This window comes from Macrobrachium rosenbergii, chromosome 9, assembly GCF_040412425.1.
Source record: "Macrobrachium rosenbergii isolate ZJJX-2024 chromosome 9, ASM4041242v1, whole genome shotgun sequence".
NCBI lineage: Eukaryota > Metazoa > Arthropoda > Malacostraca > Decapoda > Palaemonidae > Macrobrachium > Macrobrachium rosenbergii.
The window spans coordinates 33,119,054-33,142,995 of record NC_089749.1 but is presented as its reverse complement, the minus strand read 5'-3'; the positions used below and the strand labels follow the sequence as shown (position 1 = coordinate 33,142,995).

General features: G+C 34.6%; 1 protein-coding gene across 3 annotated transcripts in view; it reads right to left on the bottom strand.

Annotated features, from left to right (window-relative positions):
- Nucleotides 1-23,035, bottom strand: part of LOC136841680 (uncharacterized) — a 33,062-nt gene extending 10,027 nt beyond the window's left edge. For 2 of the 3 annotated variants that reach the window (XM_067108872.1, XM_067108874.1), the window contains exons 1-2: nt 20,150-23,035; nt 2,827-2,937 (exon numbers count right to left, since the gene is read on the bottom strand). The gene's annotated coding sequence lies outside the window, so the exon portion shown is untranslated. Of the gene's footprint in view, nt 1-2,826; nt 2,938-3,702; nt 4,039-20,149 lie in introns of those variants that run through there. The other variant, XM_067108873.1, reaches the window with a different exon arrangement.
- Nucleotides 23,036-23,942: the final 907 nt, after the last annotated feature.

The following is a 23,942-nucleotide window of genomic DNA, read 5'->3' as shown; positions in this document are numbered from 1 at the left end:
AAAACAGCTCAGTACGGTTTCAAGTACCCCCTCCAGTGTAAGTCAGGAGTTCTATTTTATTGACTGCAGACCTTCGACCTGAATCTCAAACTGATTCGGAATTCACAATAGCTATCAATGGGGAATATATAGGGACTTTTTAATTATAACTAATATCGAATATAAAGAACTAATTAACAACATATGCATTGCCTCCGCAACAATCAAAAGCTTAACTATATAGGAACACATTTTAAATCCTCTTATAAACTTATGATCAACGAACCCCAGTCTGAGAGCCCATGTTTCAGGGGTTAATTTCCAAGTAGCTAATACATTTATGTTTATGTTCTATTAGTTATACGGGTTTTAGTTTCATGAAATCTAATTGAAAAACTTTACCAAAGTTAGATATATTTTCATGCTTCAAAACTGGACATTTCCAGTGTATCAACAATTGGACTGCAAAGTCAATTGTATTCTTAAGAGTGGACCAAATACAGAAAAAAAAAAAATCAGAGGGAACCCGATTCCCACATGGCTTAAATGTGTTTTGGTCAATGTGTTTCAGAAAAAGATAACCCATCGTTGTTTTTGTCAAACTTCATTGAACAACCACCACCTCCACTTTAAAACTGCTCAAGTACGATAAATTGCAGCACGTCCCAGATTTTATGTGGAATGCAGATCGTTGGAAATTTATTAGTATTTTTGGAAGACTAAGAGCACCCAGGATTTCAAAAAAGTTTTTATGTATGTAGGGTTTAGCTATGGTCTGGATCAGTTATGCATTATATTTAAAAGGTTCTAAACTCATCCTTAATCACCCTGTCCACAAGGAATTTCCCTCTTAAAAGAACTAGCTACATGACCTAGACTGATACCGAGAAAGTTAACTGTGTTCCGCTTTAAAACTCGATACGAGTTAATGAAATATGATGGGAAGACTAAATTTACGAGATCCCAGACCTTAATTATGTAAAGACTATTTATGCCTATTTATGCAAATTGGCAGAAGTAGTTAAAATCGCAACATCATAGTAACACTTGACGGAATCTTAAAATAAAGCTCTGACTAAACTTGATAAAATTCGAAAGCGCAAGCAAACCAAAAGACCATTACATCAAAATAAAAGTACAGTAAAAGTCAAGTAGCCTACAGCTGCTCTACCACTCAAATGTTTTATTCAGTTCCATGGCAGTCTTGTAATGTTCCCTTTTGGTTACAGGAAAACCATACTCTGCAAGTTTGTTGCACGGACATTGAAGTACGACTGGTTTGCTGTGATGAATTACATTGTCCCTTATAATTCTATCGCTAGAGACAAGGCCCAAGAGTATTCTAAAATTAAATTTTACTAGTCCTAAAAATTGGTAAAATTAATGTACTTCAAAACTCTGCATAATGCTCTTCTTAGGTGCGCAAGAGCGTAGTTTTTCAATGTAAGCCTTTGATTTTCTTATATCCACTCAACTTCCACTTCCTTATCTGACCGTTTAAGTTGGTCATTTCAGTGCATAGGTTATCAGGACTAATCTGGAGCTTCACGTTCGTTTACATTACCTCGCTAAGTTCTCATTACTTATTTTTCTATGAACTCTCGCAATACCTTTGGATAGACAGTTCTCAGTTGACATGTTTAACAAACTTTCAGCTTCCATTTCATGTTTCAGTACACACTATCGCCAACATTTTAGTGTTCACTCAGAGGCAAGAACAGTACTGTAACTATCTATCGGTACACTAAGTGCCAAGTAATAAAATCTTGAACTAATAGGTTCCAGTATTCACTGAAAACAGCTAATATTGTCAGTTTACCCCTTAGTACAATTATGTGAGAAAAATATTCAGCAGTGGCGTAGCTACCATCCCATCAGTGGGGTGCCTAAGTGGGGCTAAGATTTTTTTAGGAAGCCAAATAAAATTACACAAAACTAATGTACCAAATCTGTAATTAGTAAATTATACTATTCTCTTTGTATATAGCCATGTGAATGAAGGAAAATAATAGTATTAGTAATTTGTTAACCTGTATTTGAAATGATAGACTCAATTTTCAATTAATTTTCAACTATTACTATATGCAAATTATCTAATACTGTAAAGTAAATTTCTTCACAACCTTATATTCAACACTAGCCTAATTTCTACTACCAAATTGTCATTTTCAGCTATAGTAAAATATCCCCTACGTAAATATATCAAAATAGTGCATATCATCAATAACACAAAAGACTTGTGACCTTCCAAAACCTCTTCAAAATTTCAACCTATCCCATTCCCTCCTCTTCATCTCCTCAACCTGGAAATTAACTAAACAGCAGTAGCAAATAGCATTACCCTTCATACATAAGTTGATAGCATTAAGCTGGATCAAAATATCATGAACAAGCATGTCATGTGTTAAAAACTTGTAACTATAACTCTGCTTTTGACCACCAGAGGGTTAAAGTTTAGCTACAAAGGGAATTACAACTGGGGGGGGGGAAGGCAAACGTCTAACTGCCCCCCCCCTCCAAAAAAAAAAAAAAAGCAACGCCACCGATATTCAAAAATTTTACGCCAAGGAAAGATGTCAGCTATTTTAGTCTAGGAATTTTAAACTTAAATTATTGAAAGGTGATTAGTAACCATTTAAGATTTTCTAGAAAAAGTTGATTAAAAAAAAAACTAGTTTTCGTCGTCATTACAATCATTTGTTAGTAAAAAGGGTTAAGTGAAAATTTTGCGGAAAGCAGGTCATTTCAGTTGTCTGATCTATTACCGAACCCATCACCAAAACGGGATAAGAATAATCAGTGAAATAGTTAATGTACCATTTACAAAATTAGTATTTAATTTCTTACTTGAAGAACGAGGCTATGCAGTCTTCATGAAACTTACTCTTGTGCGAAATCAAAACGGTTTCGATAAGGAGGTTGTTCCATAGTTAGTGGTTCTCCTGACCGGTGAAAAATCTGTAAAGGATATGTAAAAAATAAATTGATCATTGCCATTAACTCAATTCGGTGAATATTAAAATGTGCTCTAGCCTCACCACCTGTCGTGTTGAAAGATACTCCTTTTTCAACAATTTAAATATGAGCGCTGTTTTTTTGCTTTACTTATATTCCCTGGGCTACTTTTTTTTTTTTTTTTTTAAGATATTTGCTTTGCTCCTCCATTTGTACGGACAGCCTATAATTGTTTTCTTTATCTTCAATTCAATGACAACGTTCCATATGCTGTATTTAAGAGTTTTCACACTTAGTTTGTCCTCTTGATCGTAGTTATTGTGCAGTGCATGCTTTATATAGGCTATAATTTAACTACATTCATGGATCACTTTCTCACTCAAAATCCTTAAGTTTCCCTTCATGCTTTAGCATCAAACCTGATTCTTAAACAGTTCCCTAGCAATTAACTGTAGGGACTTTCAGCAGACTTTCTTTCAAAATTCAGTATTTAACATGCTATTGTTAGTTTACCAATGAAAATACTTATATCAATCACTTTCAGAATAACTTTTACTACACTAGTTTATGATGTACTTCATTGGATCTGTGTTCCGTGAATTCATTGTTCACATCTTACCAATATCAAATATTAAAACAAGAATTTTCATCAAAACCGAAATTAAGAGAATACCAGAGTTATTTCAGCAAAATCTTGGAGGAACGTTGACAACTTGGTCAATACCTCTTAAAATTAAGTCTCTACAATAAAAGTGTCTAATAGGTTACCTGCAAAACAGTCCTCAAACTTTCAGCTAAAGTTAATTTTTCCAGCTTCTGGTCTTTATAAAGATTTTCAGCAAGATCTTATTCAACCTCGCGGGTTTTCTTTCTACGTTGAAAGCAGAAATACACATCCACATGCAAAGAGGTAATACCAGATGAAGTAAGCTTACAAATAACTAAAAAATATTTAAGTCTTTTTTTTGGCTATTAACCGATGTTGAGCATAGCCTTATACTCAAGCTCGTCAGTGAAACTTGAATTGCATATAAAAATAGGAAATTTAAGTTCATAAATTAGCTCCGAAACTACTAAACCCAAAACAGGACATTCACCTCACGGCCTTGTCTTGGTTGGGCCGGGTTGCATGAAAATCGGTAATTAAGAATCCTGACCTCTGAACGGAGGATTAGCCAGCTAACTATGGTAAATTTACAGTTTCGGTCAAATTCGCATTTCCGATATAAAATTACAAGCTTAAATAGTGTACTTTCAATAATCTGACCTTTATTTCTACCGCAAATGATTAGATTTAATCACCGATGGCAGCGTAATGGGTTACATTTCAAATGATTGTTGCAAGCTCGTATGTTCTGGCAACGGTAAATTGCGCTGCGCACGCTTGCCACAGGGTTACAGGGAAGTCGATTCAGTTTCGGTGAAATTCACGGCCGAAACTGCAATGTTACATTTCGTTAACCACTTCACTTACCTTAAACAGATGGTAGTACTAAATGTTCACGAATAAAGTATTCAAACCTGTGGAGTTCCATTGTAATGTCCATGGAAACGTAATAGCCTCAAAGTAAGACAGAGAACACCCAATGCAGACGTGCACGACGGAAACCAACAGCATAGAAAGCCGGCTTATTCCAAAATCGCAGTTAATTGATATTCTTGAAACAAAGCAAAATCAGGTTTCAGCATTTGTACCGTACTTATAATTCATAACGAAAAACAAAAGACGATTAGGCATCAATTTCATTGACATAATAAACGCATTTGCGATTAGGAAACATCGGCAAAATCTCTGTAACTCTTAATTTGCGGAAGATGCGTAAGTATTTCGTATGAAACGAGAAAAATATATGATAGCAAGTAAAAAATATTAGATATCCGAATTTGACCGAAACTGTAATAATACCCTAACTATAATAATCAAAACTAAGAAAAATTAAAAATAATCACCGATGGCAGCGTAATGGGTTATTCATTAACCAGTATCACGCGAAGTCGATTCTGCAGACATTTACGGAGCAATCATGAAAATTACAGCTAAACCTTTTAATTTTATGACGTAATATTCACAAAACCACAGATGGTCGTTATGCAGTATGCTAGAAAAACTTCCTAAGTGAATCTTTCTTGTAATCTTTATTAGGAAACTAATTATTTAATGACACTAAAACCATTAAAATATCAAATTTCTGTAGTTCTAAGCCGGCTGCCCGCGGTGAGCTAGACTATGGCAATTGACGTTTTCCTATTATTTTACTTGCTTTACAAGAATTTTAATATTTTGTCGGCCGGCTGTAACTAAACTGTAATTGACCTTTGAAGACTACATACCGACAGGGTAGATCTATGCCGCCATTTCGCGGTGAGCCCTCCACCCTTCTCCGTAGCCAATACGGCAAAATTGTAACCAGTAAACACCCCTAAAAACTACCAACCTAACGTACCGTAGGGGTGTTTACTGGTTACAATTTTGCCGTATTAGCTATGGAGGGGGGGGGGCTAACACCGGAATGCCGGCTTAGACCTACCCCGCGTTAGGCAATTCAAGTCGTGTAGTCTTCAAATGTCAATTACAGTTTAGTTACAGCCGGCCGACAAAATATTACTTTAAATTCTTGTAAAGCAAGTAAAATAACAGAAACACGTCAATGGCCATAGTCTAAGCTCACCGCGGACAGTCTGCTTAGAATTACCCAAATTTCGAGAAGCTGCAACTTGACACTTAAAAACCCCATTGAACTCAACAGGACAAATGCTTAATTCAAGCAACCTAAATCCTTAGGTGTTATATAAAAAAAAAGACGTCACAATAAACATCAGTCCAAACAAATTAACATGCAGCGTATAACTCAAAAATCAATGCACTATAGTTTCGTTGACGAACAAACCACGTTACCCAAATTATATACTATTCAGTTCCGGCCGATGGGACCTAACAAGGGAGGCATTCATTGCTGTATGAAACTGATACCTTTTTAGAGATACATAACTTTAATCAATCAAATCATTAGCAATCGTGAAAAGTAGTCTCCAAAATACACAAAATGAAATATCTAGAGTGCATTAAGAGCCATTACAAAAACCCACAAGGTTATTTTATAGACAATAAAGACTTCCCACGAGATTTAAAGACCTCTTAACCTCAAGATTTATTTGAAAAACAGACATGGCAACGAAAGTTAAAACCTGAATTCTCTAGGTACCATATAAAGGCAGATAGAGTTTCCATAAAAAAACATGAAAAATCCTCTCTTTGACATTAAATTTGTAGGGCTTAAAACCTAGTCCAAGGATGAGAATTTAGTTACCAACAACCAGCAAAACTCTTGTAATTACCCGTTCAAACAAATTAACGAAACCAGTGCAAGAGTAACAGCACATTACTTTTTCGAATAAAACTAACGTCTGCTTGACACATCTTATTTGCATGACAAATGGGCCATTCAAGAATACAGCTAAATTAATGCTTTTCTGAGCGACTACCTTTAGCACCATTGCTGAGCGACTAGCTTTGGAATTTTATTCCTATTATCGTCCAAATCTACTCTGCCACGTTTTCATGCATTGCCACGTTTTCATGCATTCAGACAGCAGTCTAATTTGGACAATATAAAGGTTTAAGTAGCAAGGATTTAAACCTGACAATTTTTATGGGATCTTCAAACGGCTCATAGAATTTCAAGTAGCCTTCAAATATAGGAATTGAATTATCCCTTATTCTATGAAAACCATAAAAGCAACCGCCATCAAATTATTTTGTGGCCGTCATATTAACCAAATAGATCATCTCGTGGTAATCATCTCGTGGTAAAGTGTAAATCTGAAAACTTTCGAAGTCCTGTTCAAAATTAGTTTGAGACAAATTACTGGGCATTAAAATGGTCATTACCAACAAAAACAGTATTACCAAAAGTTCATTATTAGCGAATGCAAAATCAAGCGCAAACAATTCAGTTATTCAGTCAATCTGTACTAAAATGTTCAGTATCCATCAAGCAAGAAACTTACCAAACCAAGTTGTAGCAAGTGTCTGACCCTGTTAGCTTTCCGAAAAGCGAATACGAAAACCGCCTGACTTTAGTCACTGTTCTAAGATTAGGAGAAGGTTGATTAATAATCTTTCAGGCCACAGGGATCCCGGTTCCACTCTTCACACTTTATTTCACTCAGATTTAGCAACGTACTAGGCTGATATACCAGTGGAACTAACCTTACTAATAGTGCTCTTACATTTGTTTCTGTGGTCAAAAGGCAACATTCTGCCATTCCCATGGAACAGAAAATCTGATATTTGAAAAAATTACAATCAAATGGATAAACAATATCAAAGAAAAGTAATGGAGAACAAGTTAAAGACTCGTGCGTTACGAAGGTCGCTGCACAGATGCTTCTCTTTACACCTAACATTACTACTTACAAGGTCGTAACCCATAAATAAACAGGAACATTTCAGTCAGACCATAGTCAGGGCAATTTTACAACTATTTTGTGAAATATTGCAAGCCATCATGAAAACAATTGCAGATTTGGAACGCCAAAGAATCAGCAAGATCAAATCCTACTTCAAAGTGTCAGGAAAACTTAGAAAAAATTGTAGGATATTAAATCCAAATTAAACAAGACATTCATTCTAGTCCTCAGTAGTATTCAATGACTCAGCAAACATAAAATTGTAAATGTAAAGGAAACTGCGGCACGAAGATTAATATTTGAATACAGAAAAGGCTATATATAATTAGTACAGGTGACTGGAATTGGAATATAGAATTTAGGCCAAAAGGCCAAGCGCTGGGACCTCCGAAGTCATTCAGCGCTGAAATGGAAGTTTTTAGTAAAGATGGCTTTAAAGGTGTAACAGAAGGAAAACCTCGCAGTTGTACTCAGAAACTGTTAGGAGAGGGTGGGCAGTAAGATGGAAGAAACAATGTGAATGGAGGTTGACTAAAAAAATTAAAAATTTTGAAGCTAGGGGCCGAAGGGACGCTGCGAAAAACCAAGTAATGCCTACAGTGCACCGCATGAGGTGCACGGATGGTACTACGAGGCAGTACAGGTAAGAATCTGAGAAATATACAGAGAAAATTAAAAATTTACAGCAAGTTTTGCTTTCATTTCCGAGGGGCTCATATTAAACACGGAACCCCTCGAAGCTTCTGCTAAGTTTAGTTAGTATCAGCCCCTCTGGGATTAAAGTAAAAATAATCTCATTATCGCACCTTATTACATTATTTACACCATTTTCTATATTTAGCCAAAATATATGAGAATATATCTTCGTACGGCCGTCTCTTACATTTATCCACCTAAATGGAGCCGTAGGAAAAGATACAATACCTAAATCCATATCTGAAGCCCTCACAAAAGGCTACCTGTGTAAAGTGCAGTTGAAAGATTAAATAATAGCCGTTCAGAGTTTCAATAGTTACCGTACTTTAATGTATGCTCAATATCCAGTATACTAAGTTTAACCACCATCTATTATCGGTTTCTAATGTTTCATTCTACATTACAGTAAAAATTCACAATTGAAAGCACTTTTATAATCTCTCCATAATCACCCCGGTAGATAACTAGTTAACTGGGATTTAACAGGGGAGATTTTCCTATCAGGATGACAGTGTGGCATTAATCGACTCGGCCTATATTAGGCAACATAATATTGCCAAGTAAACCGTATGAGCCAAGCAATCTATAGAATGCGAATATTACAATAGTTGCAAAGAATGTGCATCACTAAAAATACAAACTGGAAAACTTTGAAAACACTTGCACTACAGTCGCCTATATCAGACATTATCGTAAATTGTGAAGAGCTTGAAAGCAGTTTACTTATTGGTAGTTTTGAAATTAAGGTCTCCATTTCTTTAGAGTATGGATACTAAACGCGGGATCCACTAAGGCTTAGTGGGTCCTGACTAAATGTATTGACAAATTGATACAGGATCAACTAACCAGCAAGAACAATCCAACTACCAAGGAATTTAACATTAGTACTAAGGACTAGATAAAAAAAAAATGGATTTTCCGAAAATACCTTAGAGAGATTTATGCCGATCCATAAAGCTAACAGAATGGATGCTTATGAAACTTTAATACAGGATACCCAACGCAAAACCAGCTCAGTCTAAATCATTAACCAAATAAAGTTTCTCTAATAAAAGGAACATTATGAGCACATCTACAAAATTAAATATTTTAGAACACGAACTAAAAAAAATAATGAACTTAATCAAAATTTTGAATAAAAGCTCAGTTTTCAAATACTGAACAGCGACTGACCCTCCTGCCTCAATTTGCTAGATGGGTTTCTCTCTTCCTTACCAAGCCACAAGCAAACCAGACCAATGTGATCTGAAGGTCGAATTATGAATACGCAGGCTTGCCTTAAGTATCAGTAATTCTTGTCCATTTAGTGACTCAGCTGTCCAGAAGACAAGATCCCTTTATTATCTAGACCCAAATGTCCTTTCTGAGTACCGGCAAAGCCCTTCTTTGGCCGAGTCGGTTGAGCTTCATACTGTCACTCAATGGGCCGGAGTTCAATTCCCCCGGCCGGCTGATGAAGAGTTAGAGGAATTTATTTCTGGTGATAGAAATTCACTTCTCGCTATAATGTGGTTTGGATTCCACAATAAGCTGTAGGTCCCGTTGCTAAGTAAGCAATTGGTTCTTAGCCAGTAAAATAAGTCTAATCCTTCGGGCCAGCCCTAGGAGAGCTGTTAATCAGCTCAGTGGTCTGGTAAAACTAAACTATACTTAACTTGAGTACCGGCAAAATAGTATAGGCTACTGCAATACTACAAGAATAAAAATGTTTAATATAGTAAGCAAAGTAGTCTACATCCATTTCGTGTTCTGGAACCTCCAGTTCCTTTAGAACGTGCCTGTGATGTCGTCTGCCAGTTTCACTAGAGTTGAGCGAAACGGCAATGGTTTATCATAGGTATTAAAATTAACTTTATTAGTTACTCAGGAATAGTTACAGTCAAGGTTATAATCCCTTAATCTTTGCACAAACTAACAATAAGTTAATTACTCAGGCGTCTTGCATTTAAGATATTCTTTAAAGATGTGATTTAATAATAACAGGTTGCCCTCGCAAATACTGATTTAAGACAATAGCACTAGACAAGAAAACTGTGCATTCAAGACAGCGGGGGGCGGGGTGTGTCTTAAAAAACAAGCACACATTTCACTTTACCCAATCCCCGGAGTAACATGCCACAGCAAGGACAATTCCTGATTCACTAACGTACGCTTCAACATTAGCAAGTTAACTTGTCAGTGTTTAGGCGGCCGACCAGAAGTAACTGTCAGGGCGCAGTAGGGGAAAGCGATACCATGCTTATTACTGGAGCGTGGGATATAAATTAGAATGCCGTAACCCAGGCTGCGGGCTATAAACACCTCCCTAACAAGAGGTAACTATAAAGCCTTGCTTTCGCCACTGAAAGCCAGCTTATTCTTGACCTTAACAGTTTCAAGACGTAATTTGCCATATAGCCTACATGGCAAAATTTTCTAATGCCACACACCAATGCTGCAGTTAAAAGTATGAATACCAAATCATCCTTCGGCGGTTCTGTTTTCTCGGTATTTTTTTTTAAAAGCACGTTAACATTTAAAGGCTTAAACCATATGCAATGTTGGTATATTTGCAATAAAAAAAAAATTAAAAGTACCCTTCGTTTATGTTCGTTTCACACATTTTCCCTATCAAGACTACAAAATTTCTTCAAGTAATTTCTGAATAAGTAGTTCTAGTTCCTAGCACCTACCTTTGAACACTAATCACCAGGACTAACATTCTAGCCAGGCCCCTTACACACCTGTACTACTCGGCAGCATTAACAGTCTTTCAGAAATAAACACCAGCCATTGTAAACACCGCCATTGTAAACAAAGTACTAGCTAAGTTTACAAGAATTCGTAAATTTCATACACATGACTTCATAAGACTTAAAATTCTTTGCCATCAATTCACTATATGTTGGCAAATTATGACCGAAAGCAGACAAGTTAAAATAGTGTTTGCAAAGTTCAAAGAAATTAAAATTTAGATTGCACACAAAAACGACAAAGGATGACGTGGAACATGACTTAAGTTCTGGAGATATAGTACGTTACGATTAAGAAGGAATTTCAGATAAAATTAACATGCCTTAAGTTCCGAAAAAAAAATTATAAACCACAATTTTGGATAATCTCCTTTACAGAGCAACCTCTCAACTGTAACAATACAGCTTAAAACCAGCAATCATCAGTGTCACTAGCTAGTCTACAGGAACTAGTTTATATTTGCCATATCAAAATTTTCAAGTTTGTAAAACCAGAAAGAACTTGTTTATATTTGATAAACATTATCAAAATTTTAAAGTTTGTAAAACCTAAGAAATAACTTAAAACACATCTAGCTAATAATCCCCAAATGTATAAACATTATACTATAATCTTTCATTATACGGGTGTATAATTATTAGCGAAGAGGGGGGGCAGTATTCTGACAAGCCGTAATTTTAGTATATTCATTTGCCGGGGAAGGATAATATTGTTTTCAGATACAAATCAATAATACAACAGAAAAACCTATATTTTATGTTATATTCATAAGTAAAATAAAACTTGTTTTCATACATAATTACCATTATATGCTAAACTTACCATTATATGCCTTCCTTAATATATAACTTCGCAAGTTTCTGGAATTATGCGTCCCAAAGATTGTGGTGAAACTGCTACACAATTTCAGGTCTTCATAAGACCTTCCTGTTGCTAAATACCATAGTTGCAGCAAGTCTATCCCTTGGTGATATTGATCTCATGCACGTGTCGTTCCTCTGTATATGTGGTGCCACAAGGTCTAGAAGCTTGCGAAATGTAGTCATCCGTTCGTAGATAGTTGAAGAAATCATGAGGCTCCCGTACTAAATGTGACAACAGGTTTGTGTGTGAAAGTACTTCTCTTCTTGATAACCATTCCTTTATCCAAACCTTTTCCTCCTTCTCGGCTGCTTACGTTTCACGTAAGCTACAGTAAAAAGAGCTAGAATCCGCAGCTCCCTCTCTGTTTCCACGTTTCGCTCAGCTGGCCGAGAGTAGACGAACCTAATTTCACTCAGGCCGCCTGCCTCTGACGAATTCGAAGAAAAACAAAGGCTGGCAGCAACGAACACGTCAGAACACGTACGAAGTCGTCAGAACCATTTGAGCGTTCAAACAAGTTTGATTTTTTCATGCGACCTGCGTCGCATTGAATTTAGATTGATTTTATTATTCCACCATGGATAACGATAAATTGATCAGCCTTGTGTACGAGAACAGGTGTTTGTGGGAATGAGAGACAAAATTACCATAGAGATATTTCTCGGCAAAAAGTGGGAGAAGATTGCTACAGAACTCAACACTAGCAGTAAGTACAATTTTTAATTTTGATGTGGGGTTAACATTTTAAGCAATTAAAAAGTAATTGGGACATAATTTACTATTACAGAATTTCTTGCCCTGTAATTAACGGTAAATGATGTATAATATAATTAATTATATATGTTTTTAGTAAAGAACTAGATAACCACGGACTTTCGTTCATCCATCTTTGCTGGCAGAAACGTAATGACTATCAGAATAGACCTCGTTCTGACGAGGGTTTTGACGTACGTCAGAAGGTCAGAATTCGCATCCATGCATAATTATGCATGGGTACGGTTTTGGTCGTCCGGCCACTGAAGGTCCGCCCCCAACCAGAGACCTAAAGTTAGTACCGTTGTGTAAATGGGGTCGCTAACGGCCGAAACGACCAGTAACCCCAACAACGGCCCATGTGCCTGTCTTCTCAACGGCCTTACCTCACGTATGTTCGCAAAACGCATTTCACTACCCAACATCCAGAACATACCAGGCCAAAAATGAAGTTTTAAATGAAAGATCTTGACACCAAAGGCTATGAAAATTAACATACAATTCCCCAAAAACTAAAACTAAGTTTTACCCAAGTTTCTCAGAACACTTTCAGCACAGAACACACACACACAATAGGCAGATATGAACTAGGAGCGAAACTAAGTCTTTTCCTTTCCCGAAAACCTCAACGTCTTTCCGGCCAATCACAAAAGCCCCAGTCCTTATTTTCAAAGAAAGGGAGAGAAATCGACTCCTGATTGGCCCAGGTAACAAACAAAGGATCTCGAAGTCAAACGACACTTCCAGGATTCGTTACGCCACCTCAAGTAACACTGACATCTGTTGATAACGAAAGAAACCAAACAATGCAAATAGCAACGTGTAGGAAATATATGAAATAAATGAGCCAAATGAAAACATACGTTGTTTTAGGCAGCATCAGAAAATGTCAGATTTATAAAATGTTGCCCATTTTTCATTTAGCGCATACTTGTCCAAATTATCTATTAAAAAGGCAATTCCACTTTTAACATTTTGTACGAAAAATCGTGTTCCATTGCGAGCTATATAACCTAAAGGAACAGATACATGATGTCATTTTTAAACAAAAATACGCGTTTAGATAAAAGGTATCATTTTATTCTTCACATAAAGAACATATAACACCCTATTGCTTAAATTAATGGTAAAATGCTTTTTTAAGCACGAAATCATTATATAGAAAAAAATACAGTTATCGGGAACATTTCGCCACAATTACGGCCATCGATACAAAGGGGTATTTTATGATTGACAAGAAAGCAAAATTGCCACAAAAATATTTGCCAATATATCCTAATGTTCAGGTTTTTATATCCTCTTGTATTCGATTAGAAATTATTTGATTAAAAAGATATCTAACATTCCCAGTGATTCGACTTTCAATACAGTTCCACTACCTAAATCATAAGTCACGATGGCAAGAACAGACTCGCCTAAACGTTCCATCTCTAATGAGAGCAGAATCATGGACCTGTCAATTTAAGTCTGGTATCATAACCACTGGACTAACGTATAACATGTAAATGTGCGAGTTTACAACAGCTGATAATGGTCAATGAAAAATTAGTGTAAATGGCTTCGTAAATGGAGTTTTGGAAAACCCAGAAATGAATCAATCGTAACAAGACAACTAGCATGTCAGGTTAATAAAATGGTTAGATTACAATCAATTGTACAAATATAAAGAACGGAAGAGTGATAAGAAACTTTACAAGGTTACGAAATATTTAGGAGGAAATTTTTCACGCCCGCCAAACAGCCATTTAATAAGCAGACTTATCTGAAAGTAAATGCTTAAAACTATATATTTATTGGAAATTCTTCCGACCTAACACGGAGCCAGTCCTCAGTGTGTGTGTATGTGTGTGCGCATGCCATATGTCCACATGCTCTCTGGAACTGGAACTGCAATGACACTAGTATCTGAAGTGCCTCAACAACTGTCTTTTTTATGACCCAAAGGCCTAAGACAAGAACCTAACTTGGGTTATTAAATGTCACTGACACGTAGCAACTGGTGATTCTCTTCTAGCATCATCTCAGGCTTTAAGGAAAACCTACCCATCAGAGACAATTAGGACACTAGTTCTAGCAATAACAGTGAAACTATCTCAGTTTAGAGGAATTATCTGGTTTATGGACAGTTTAAGTAATCAACTAAACCGATTCACTCTATAGCTACAGAAAAAATTGCAAATTACTGTAAGTTTTAATTACATACCATTTATTCGCACCCAATATAATTATAAAACGAAATCCTTAGAATGCTTCTTGATAACTGATAAATAGGTAAAAATCTAGACCTTCAAAATATTTTCTCTTATATTGATTTTGCGCTAAAGGCCGCCACTAACGTTCAATTGTACCTACGCAGTTATGCCTGCACAGACGGCCTGTGCTGGGAAACCTTCACTTAAGAGTTTAATTTTGCCTCCTAAGGACTTCATAATGTTATATTGAATATTTTATGAGTAAAGAGAGAGTTCCATGGTAAGATAATTGTTTTAATTAAGTTAGTAACTGTTTGTTTTCATTTCACAGTTGATGTACATAGGGCCTAATATTGCTTTTCTGTTTCATTAAAATTCTTAATACTGGTTTGTTAACATTTTAAGAATGATTTTCTTACGATGTTTCCCCTGCCTATTAAGTAAGTCTACTTTAATTTCAAAACTGGCTTGCATGGGATGTAAGCAATGAATAAACATACATAGTCTAATATTGTTTTATTCTGTTTCATCGGAAAGTAGAATATTATTTTGTTCTTAAGAATGAATTATATGTGTGATGCATAACCATGAATAGAAACATATAGGGCTATTCTTGTTTTACATTATTATTTCGCCATTATGAATATTTATTCTCACTTAAAAATGACTTGCATCTATGGTTTATAACCACGAATATACATACATAGGCTTAATCTGTTTTGATAGTCTTTAGATTTTACTTGCCCAAGCAAAGTCTCATTCATATAGATTCAATGAAATCTACAAGATATTCAAGAATGACAATGCCACTTTCAGTCTTCGTTATACACAATTATTTTTCCGGTGGAAAAATTGCAAAATCATTAAATATATATTACTCTGACATCCGTATCAATTATCAAAAATCAAGTAAATCCCATACATCATTAATTAGGTATAAAAACTTTAAATTTAAAATAATAAAACTCCACATTGTTCTTCACTGTTACACACTACCTCTCCGGGGACGGGAAGCGAACTAAGCCAAACCTTTGAAGTGCGCCTGCGTCGGCCGTTTGGCTGGAGGCATATCGATTGAGATGAGCTATTTCCATAGTCGCCTGCGCAGGCGGGAAAAACTGTGCAGGTTGTTCACACTAATGTTCAGGTTTGCCTACACAGGTCGACTGTACAGGAATAACTGCGCAGGTGTACCTGAACGTTAATCCATATTGGTTTGATCTTATGATACGAATACTTAAGCTCCTTCTCAGACTGTCTTAACTTATCTTCTTTGGAATAATTACCTTGATAGAATAATGTTTTGGAAATAATAAATGAAATGAAGAAATGTTAATACCTGATAATTCATTCAGTCTACTATCAACGACCAATCCAACGAAGATTCCCAAAGAACGATACATCCAACATACCATCTTATCTGAATGAACATCGGACGTCTGTGGCCCTCGACTCTTTTGTCTTACCCCCTTTGTCTCGCCCAGGAGTAATTTTCTTTTCCCGATAAAATTTTCTCACGTCTGTGTGGGAATCACTTACATTTATGGCTTTTCTTTAATTTCGTTTTTTGTAGAGTACAATTATTCCCCATAATGTTAAGCACAAGGATAACTATGATGATTAGTAAACAGATACAACAAGATCAAATCTAAATTGCAGAATGAAGCTCTAAACTCCTGATTCCTGTTAAACGCTTCACCACTTCCACATGTCAACTAGATTTCATGTTGTGAACGCAGGCGTGTAAAAGTAAAACAGCACACTACAAACTATTAGGATACCGCCATCAATTTTGACTGTTTTCAATATATGATACCTCCATATTATATCTACGTGCAAGAAGTGACTAACCTGAAAAAGTCAATTATAAGAGCTAATGAATATTTTACTACAATAAAAAGGACATTTCTAATCAGGATAAATACGTCCCGTAAAATTAATATTTTCAGCTGAAACACTAATTAGCCATATGCACTTTACCAAATAATTTCATGGTAATCTATTAAGGGATTTATGTACCTTTAAAGGAATATTTATAATGTCTCAAATAATAGAAATTCATTTTAATAAAATGAATGACGTTCTAGTTGGCAAATTATCGTGTAATTTATTTATAAAATTTAAAGTGTTACTTGTAAAAAAGATACAGACAGTAATATGAATTGTAGATTCTTTATGAACTAATTAATTAGAAATATCACTATTATTTCATAATTCTTAAAACTTCCAATGACTTTACTGTAAAAATGAAATTCATCTTATCGTCTCTGATTATATTCGTACTTTATTTGATTTTTTTTCCCCCTGGAACTGAAAGAAAGACGAACGAAGAAAAACTCTTCTGTACCTTGCAACTGTCGCAAAAATCATTTACCTCATCAGTTATAATAAAAATATTGATAATTTGCTGATACATCTCCTTAAACACATTTCACTTTCCAATATACGAATTCTCAAGGAGACACGGTAAATAAGACTACTGTATATGTATAACAAGTTTTTTTCGGGGCATGCAGTAATTAGCCCCCAGCCCCTTCTAACCGATGGTTGAAACACGGATCATTATTTTACCTATTGAATCATGGATGAATCCCATGTACATAAAATTTCCACAATATTATCTACTTAATACAATTACAAAGTAGGTTTATCAGCAGCCATCAATCTCCTACACACCGTGCGTAATATATTCATCTCTGATGGGCACACGCTAACGATACATTTACATTAAAGTCTTTCTTTTCCAATTCTTCTTCCACGACATCTATCCAGCAATTTCTAGGTCTCATTCTTCTCCCTTCAAACACATCTGAATCATAATATCCTTTTCATGAACTTGCTATCTGCCACTCTACACACGGCAGTACCAACACAAAGCGTGTTGATAAATCTTATCTGCTAACCCTTTTATCACTTGATAATTTTTCCCCAAATTCCTGTCTCTTTCAGTTGTTCTTATACCACATGTACTAAAACAACATTCATATAAACAGTTTTAAATTTTCTCTGTCATCTAGATTGAACATCCATATTTCACTTCCATACAATTCCATGTAATTCTTACAGACGCCTCTGTAAGAACTATGGAACTAATATTCCCGTAACCTATTCTTACAGAACCTTTACTTCGTCCAGACCTACCTTAGAAACTCTTGTTTATCATTCAGTCCTAATTTCACTACCACACTGCAGCATCTCACTTGTAATCCAATGATCTAACCACAGTCACTTTATGATAGTAGACTCTAGGATAGTTAGATCGTGATGGTTGGAGACCCGTCCCACTATCGTAAAATCTTCATCTCTGATGTTTGTTTTGCACCGCACAGCATCGTTTCTGATGTTAGAGGCCTCTGCTTGCATCCTGTACGGTAGCTTAAGCCTCTATGAGAGTCAGTTCGTACCCTCAACAGCCTCCTAGTACATCCCACGTATGTTCCGCGATTACATCGCGGACATCATGTTGAGGGTACGAGTTGACTCTCATAGAGGCTTAAGCTACTGTACAGGATGCAAGCTATTGAATCCAGAGGCCTCTAACATCAGAAACAAAGCTGTACGGTGCAAAACAAACATCAAAGATGAAGATTTTACGATACGGCGGGTCTCCAACCATCACGATCTAACCATCCTAGAGTCTATTATCATAAAGAGAACGGTACCCTGGTTAAATACTCAATTGTCGTTAACTCAGTTATATGTTGCTTAGCTTTTCCTTTATACTTATTTTCTGTATTCTCTCAGTATTATTCTTTCATTTCGCTTGATGAGTCTGTGTCTTGGTTCCCTTGACCTATATCTTTTGTGATCTTTTTTTATGTTTGTATATGTATCTAATTTTAACGCTGCATTGCCATTTTTTGTGAATTCTAAATATTTTGATTTTTAAAAATTCTTTTAATACCGTTAAAAATTATTTTTGGTATTATTTCACTTATGGACATTAATTGCTTTCAACATAAAATATTTTTTCTGTTGTATTATGATGTGATTTGAATGATTTTGAGGTTTATTTCCATCGCAAATGAATACTTATCCTTCCCCGGCAAATGATATAATACAAAATTAATTTACGACTTGTCAGAATTACCCCCTCTCCATAGCTAATACGGCAAAACTGTGTTTACTGATTACAGTTTTGCCGTATTAGCTATGGAGAGTCGGGGGTGCATTATTGACAAGTCGTAATTTTATTAATTTTGTATACAGTATATCATTTGCCGGGGAAGGATAAGTATTCATTTGCGATGGAAATAAACCTCAAAATCATGTAAATCACATCATAATACAACCTATATTTTATGTTGAAAGCAATTAATGTCCATAAGTGAAATAATACCTATTTTCTTTTTAGCCTTGAAAATGTGACGTGTCATGAAACGTCGACAATAAATTTGTAAGAATGGAGGTCTTCGTTTCCCTTGTTCCTTGAGGATGTGTATACACACACATATATATACACACACACATATATATATATATATATATATATATATATATATATATATATATATATATATATATATATATATATATATATATATATATATATATATATATGTATATATATATATATATGTATATATATATATATATATATATATATATATATATATATATATATACACACATATATAAGAATGAAGAATCAGCCGCATAAATTCTTCCAACACTTGCATTAACATTCACTGCTCCATCTTTCTGGGTATTATTTATCCTTATAACATCAAATTTGGTCACATAAAAATGAAGTTTCTTGTCTGGCAAACACTGCCACTAGGTTTTGCAATAATTCACCATCCTCAACCATACTGTATTCCACCACCACCTACGCACACTCAATATATATAGGCTCCTTATGTATGAATGTATGTATGTATGTGTATATATGTGTGTGTGTGTGTTTTAATGTCTTTTACTGTAACTTAACAGCATACCATAAAAATAAAAAGGCCCAAAAACAAAACCATTGCAATCATATGCTTCGGATACCAAAACTTGAGTACCACTGATCACGGAAAACTGGTAATTGACAGGATTATTTATATTGTCTATGCAGGTGAGGCAATACATGTGTGTGTGTGTGTGTGTGTTGAGAGGGTCACTTCTTTCAAACGGCTACAAATTACAGCTCTCATCTTGCACGACCAAGACTCTATGCGAGCACCAGGCACTTTTTTAGCACCCAGTACTAGTCTCGAGTCTCACTTTGCAATACAGGTATCTATAAAATAACGTTGAAAAATACATTTTTTTAACGTTTTGCCAAAAACGTCTGATTAGACAGTTTACTCTACAGGTGTGTCACCAGTAGTTACACAACTTCCTTAATCAAAAACCACCAACAGCTTAAAAGTATGTCAGGATTGGAGGACGACCGTATTTAGCGTTGAGATTGTACATTTATGTAAATAATCCACGCTACAATGGGAGCAAACAAGAAAAAATACAAGAACACTTGTCTCACTGGAAAATTATATTTAAAGCTGCTGAGAAAAGTCGTTAAGTAGAGCATTTTTTCCTCGGCTTTACCAGACTAACAATAAATAAAGAAATTACACACTCACCTAAAGGCTGAAAGGGTCCGGCTGACTAAGCAACGGAAATGTAGGGTTTATGGCCAAGTCACTCTTTTAAACACTGCCCTGACGGATATAACAAACTTCCACATTCAAATACACTAACAGTTCTACATTCCACCAACTATGGTCCCCAAAACCCTAGTGAGCCGCGTAGTATTTCTGCAGGCAGTTCTGTGTATCGTTGCCACCAACTAGTGACGGTGAATATGAAACGGCCCGCCATTGGTCGATGGGCTAACATGGTGCGTCGTAGTTACTGAAGATTTCTCGGGAATGAATAACAGATTAGAATTGCTTAGACCTCTACAGTATAAGGAATTGACCTTGGAAATACATGCCCAATAAATACTTGAGCACATCACCTGCTCCATCAATTATCATGATGATTTTAAACTATCAAACTACCTTATCGTTGTCTATAGATGTTGCCAGGTACAAAATTTTTCTTTAACACAGATTACTCTAGAGTCTAAACTGAACATTTTAAAGATTATTTTATACATTTGCCATAAACGACTTTTTACAGCATAGTCTGCATAGTTGCTTTGTGAATTATTGCATGTTTTTTAAATCATTAACAATGCTTCCACGTCTCTTAAATCACTTTAGACCGTAAGATCCACAAAATATCTAACATTTCATGAGGCTCACACAAACACGCGCACCATCCATATTACATACTTACACACACGCACATATATGTGTGTGTGTATGTACAACAGAATTTTCACAAAAATGTTCAATATTTCTTTCACAATTATTATCTGATGCAATTGCTTCAGGGATTGACTCCACATAAAAGTCTACTTATGTGCATTTCAATCACCATTTCCAACAACCCAACCCCCTTATAAAACCTTGCTTTTACACTTCTCCAAATAACATCATCTTACCTCATTTCCGTAAAATGTCAGACATTAATTACAAGTCTTGATTTCAAGGAAACTCATATCTTACAAACATTGCAATCTTTGTTATTTCCGTGAAACAATCATTTCCATGAAATAATATCCAGCACATTCATTTTGGACCTTACCTCCACAAATAAAACCCTAAAAGAACTTTAAAATATACAGTACAGTCAAATACTTCGAACCTCACTTTCCTATAATAAGCTTAAACTTTTCTTGCTATTACAATTACCAGCTGTAACAAATTCAAATCTTGCGATGAGTACTGGATAAGGATGCCATTTAGCATCGACTTTCGCACCTTCTGTAACATTATAATATTATGCTACATATCCATGAACAGACTTACTCTTATAACTGACATAAAAGGTTTGGAATAAAACAACATGTAAGGATTTGTTTATATATTTCGAGATTTTCCTAGAAGGTCCAATTGATCATGATACAGGCTGACTTGCTATAACAAATAATGCAAAAATAATCGTTACCGTAATGCGCAATTTGCTCATACCAAAATATTTTATCATTCTGTTTTATCTTCACTTACTCATACTACAAATACGGTTGTCAAAACACATGACACTGTTTTAAAATAATGATTTAATTTCTGTATGACCACGTTTTGCTTCTTATTTACAAAATAAAGTTAGAATTTGCACTTCCACCAACGGATATTTTTTTTCAAAGACCAATTTCTTACTGATTACGTAATTTGTTGGAGATGATAAATTTGACAAAAAATCGAGTAGTCTAATTTCGAAGGAATACAAAATCTTTATGACTGCCTCTTCACAAACAATACTTCTCAAGACCAGAAAAATTCTCAAAGTATATAAGACTTATTACAGTTTAGTTATATATATATATGTATATGTATATGCTATTTGAAATTATACATGTATAATCCTATACATGTATATATACATTGTATGCATATATAAACATATACACATATATGTGACAATATATACCAACGGAATTGTGCATGCATTTATAATGTAAGTTATCAAATTCAAATATATATGTATATATGCATTTGTACATATACGAGAATATACGTATAACTGTCATACACTCATATATATAGGAATATAATTAGGCATACACAAAGGGCGTGTATATATTTTGTATATGTATATATTAGCAAGACTACAAATATAAAACCCTGTTTACTCCAAAAAACCTGCCTACAACTATGAGACGAAGCAATAGTTATAATGTTTGATTTGAAAAACATTAGTCATGAAGAGCATTCACTGCACTTTCATATATGCGCTTGTACAGTATAATCGAGCATAGATACAAATATTTTAAACATTGTTAATAGGGATATTATTATTCTTACTATTAGTCATTATAAAAAAATTAGTACTGTTTGATATCACGATGTTTACCTCCTGAATGTAGAAAAGAAAAGTCACTGCGTAACTGTAAGGTTAGCAGAATTCCACAGAAAAAATATTACAGTACCTACATATTCTAGAACAGCGAATCACACAAATTTAAAAAAAGGGTTTGTAAAACGAAAACAAATAATTAAAACTGTATAAAACAACATATTGATACGAAGACAGAAATTTTGGCTAGGCTTAAAAAATACTTAAAACACACAAAAAAACTGACAGAGTATTACAAAGATACCACTGAAACTCGGTACAGTATCTGGGAAATACAGAGAAAAGACTCTTGCTAACCAAATCAAAATACTTGAGAAACACATTTTTGTACTGCTGTTGAAGACTAAATATTTGGGCATGAAATGAATGCCCAGTGTATTCAGTACAATTTAAACATGACTACTTTCATGTCTTAGCTTTTAGAAACTTATTTCTAATCTTACCGAAACTAAATTGGAACAACTAAAGGCTGGAATGATTAATGGTCCTAACAGCTATAGTACTTAAGATATATATATATGTGTGTATCTATATATACATATATATATATATATATATATATGTATATATAATATATACATATATATATGTATATATATATATATATAATATATATATAATATATATATATATATATATATATATTATATATATATATATGTATGTATATATATATATAATATACATATATATATGTATATTATATATATATATATATATATATATATATATATATATATATATATATATATATATATATATATATATATATATACATGAATGACGAACAGAAAGTTCGTTACTTGGTAAGATACACATGTAAGGGAAAATTTGGCTGAAACGCCGTAACTCTAAGAGGGATAGGTTCTGTAAAAATAGATTTTGATTATGAACTATCTTCTTAAAATCTAGTTTCCATTTAGACCCAACAATTCAAAGATGGTTTGGACACAACAAGGTGTCTACAATTCGTCACCTGGGGGCTTACATTTGCCTCAGAAGGGGCTTAAGAATTTTGTAGACTGTAAGAGTTGCAAAATTACCTTACGTGCACAAACGAAAATATTTGTAAGTTTGCCGAGTCAAATTTGCTGTAAAGAAAGACATTAGCTTTAGCAGACCGTTAAGAGTCCAGAAAGCACTTTCTGAAGTCATCACCCACGTCATTTGTGAAAATAAAACCTACATTTTGGGGGAAACTTGTACTTTAATATTCCATTCTCAAAAGATCTTTATATTTTGCCATACGTTCAACTAGCTTGATCGGAGAACATAGGTTCTGAAATCTCTCGTCCTTTACTTTGGTATTAATACGTCCAAAAACATATAAATATAAATATAAATATAAATATAAATATAAATATATATATATATATATATATATATATATATATATATATATATATATATATATATATATATATATATATATATATATATAAACATTAGTAATTGTAAGAGGACAGAAAA